General features: G+C 40.6%; 1 pseudogene; it reads left to right on the top strand.

The window, feature by feature from the left end:
• Positions 1 to 627: 627 nt before the first annotated feature.
• On the top strand, positions 628 to 745 carry LOC124614262 (annotated as a pseudogene).
• The last annotated feature ends 2,254 nt before the right edge of the window (positions 746 to 2,999 follow it).

Below are 2,999 nucleotides of genomic sequence, written 5' to 3'. Positions count from 1 at the left end.
GTGCGTGTGTTTTAGTATGAATGACGATGGAAGTCGCGGTGCATCGCAAGTGCTAGCCACAACTCCTTACAAAAGAAGTGAGGGTACACACTTGTTAGAAAACATGCTTCCACGAAATTGCTCCTCTCCATTGTGACACTTGCTTGACCAGCACACTGCAACAGCATTTAAAATCAAATAAGTTCAGATGTGTGCACTATACTCGTATTTATTGTTCGTAAATCACTTATGTTGCCCTTCTTCATTTATCTGTTTCGAAGCAAATAATAAAGCGATTTCTGGACTACTGCAGGTACTATTCACAACTTGAACAAAATATTTTGGTGAGATATTAAGCATTTGTTACGTACATGTCTCACTTTAATCATTATTGATGTACAGGACAAAGCACAGGATTTGTGTGTAGTGTGAGGAACCTATAATCTCCACCGCATTGATGCTACAAATTGATAAAAAGTAATTATTGGTAGCTTACGTAATCGGTATTAGAACCTTACAAAATTGTGATAATAATAATTAGCTTTTGAAAAAAAATTTGTGTGCCCTCGGTGGCTCACATGGATAGAGCGTCTGCCATGTAAGCAGGAGATCCTGGGTTCTAGTCCCGGACGGGGAACACATTTTCAGGGCAACGGCCTTGCCGCAGTGGATACACCGGTTCCCGTGAGATCACCGAAGTTAAGCGCTGTGGGGCGTGGTCGGCACTTGGATGGGTGACCATCCAGGCCGCCATGCGCTGTTGCCATTTTTTGGGGTGCACTCAGCCTCGTGATACCAACTGAGGAGCTACTCGACTGAATAGTAGCGGCTTCGGTCAAGAATACCATCATAACGATCGGGGGAGCGGTGTGCTGACCCCACGCCCCTCCTATACGCATCCTCCACTGAGGATGACACGGCGGTCGGATGGTCCCGGTAGGCCACTCGTGGCCTGAAGGCGGAGTGCTTTTTTTCGAAAAAGATTTAGTTTCGTGACTGAAACAGTTTCGATTCGTTTAGTTTTTAGCCCTCATAAAATTTCGTTTTACCCCACAGAGGGTAATTACCCCCCCCCCCCCCCTCCAGCTGGGAACCACTGGTCTAGCGAATTGCATTTACGTAGCAAGCTCTTGCAAAGTGAAGCCAGGATTTTAGTGTATGTGTTCTATTGCGTGTATGGCGGATGGTTTGAAAAAGAACAATGAAAAAAGGGTAGCAGTACCACATATTGTAACATTAACGTTGCTATGAAGTAATCTGATCATATTTTTCTTTGTTTAGAAGCCTTATGTAATGGACGTTGTATTTATGCCGTCTTGCAGAATGGCTTAATTGGTTTTGCACTGCTGTGGATGAAGTTACGAAATGCTTCCGGCTCTGGATTTTGCATGGCAAGCTAATTTAGAAGAAGCATGACGTAATTCGTACTCGTTTAATAACAGAAATTATCGATGAGTTTGGATGATGCCTTTGCATATAACGCAGCAGAAGAATGGTGTAGGATTCGTTGTGCTCTATTTTTTTACTCGGTGAGTTTGAGTATTTGTTCTGAGGATTTGAGGGAAATACAATTTTGCTAAAGATGCAACGCGATGATGAGTCAGTTCGTAGTTTAAACGCGAGTGTGTAACGCACTTTAACAACAGGCGGATGGATATGAATCTGAAAATTAATGAATCATTAATAGAAGCAGATTCAGATTAAAGGTGCAGGATTACAGTCCATGCGTTTATTGGACGACTTGACTCGTTAAACTACAATTCATCTGCATAGAGGTTGAGTTAGCAAACTACGGAGTATGAACTGGGATACTGAGACGTTAACCTGTGCTGCCAATGAGCCTGACTCGTGAAATGGGGAGTTAGAACGAAAATTGGAAACAAACAAGCGTAGCACATACTACAATGTTTTTGAAAATTGTTCCTGATCGAAATGAATGGTTATCTCAGCTTTCTTTTCAGAGTAAATGTGACGTGGTTCTAATGAGTGGACAAATACGATAGCAATGACAGTATCTATGAATTGAGTAGGTATGATTTCAGTAGGAATTAAGACGAAGCGACTCTTGAGTAAGAAAATTAATATTACAGGATGGACTTAAAAGGATGGTTGGATAGCTTTATCTAAAATGTGATGATACAGACAGTCAAAGTCTGAGGAAGATATGTCCCGTAGTAATACATTTATATTTAAGGTTTATTTGTATTTTGTTATTGTTTATATGTATCGACAATCAATTTTCAGGGAGCCAATGGTCAGAGATTACAACCAATATTTGTTTATAATTATTTGTATGAACATATGTTTGTATCCATCTAACTGTAATTAACTCTTTGTTGATGTAGTGAGATGGAACGTATTCACACCCAGTCAAGGAGAAAGGCAATAATGAGGCAGCTACCAACAGCAGTCATTACAACAAACAAGAACAAAAAATATTTTTTGTAAAACCATAAAAACTGTCGCTTGAATGAAGTCAGAATTTTGCGTGCGATTCAGTGTTGTGATGTGAACGTGAAATTTCTGGTTGATTTCAGCGCAGTGGCTCTGTAAGACACTATCCGAATCAGTGCCTAGACCACCGCAGAAATCCGTGGTAAGCTGACGACTTTGTGTTGCGCCGCACTGTACGGTGTGTTTATAGTCTTTTTTTCTCTCTGTTTTATCGACAATTGGGCGGGAACAGCAATTTGTAGTAGACTGCGTGATGTAAATTTCTACAACTCGGTTCAGACCAGTTTTTCACTATAGATATTAGCTGTTTTAGTCTTTACACGTTGTGCCTGAAATTATGGGTTTATGGAAACTCTGTTGTTGTTCACGAAATGTAGGAATATATTGCTAAGTGTTTGTGCAACTCTTATTGAGAATGGTATCCCGTTGTGTACAGAATTCTCCATTGACAGCAGGTCTCAATGCATTTCAGTGATGTAGGAAAAGAAGCTCTCTGTTAATATTACACACAATCAATAACTATGAGTGTGGTGACATGCACCGCAACCACATTGGCCATATCCATA

Source organism: Schistocerca americana, chromosome 4 (genome assembly GCF_021461395.2).
Source record: "Schistocerca americana isolate TAMUIC-IGC-003095 chromosome 4, iqSchAmer2.1, whole genome shotgun sequence".
Classification (NCBI taxonomy): Eukaryota; Metazoa; Arthropoda; class Insecta; order Orthoptera; family Acrididae; genus Schistocerca; species Schistocerca americana.
Note: the sequence above shows the minus strand (reverse complement) of the source record. Positions and strands in the feature narration are given on the sequence as shown.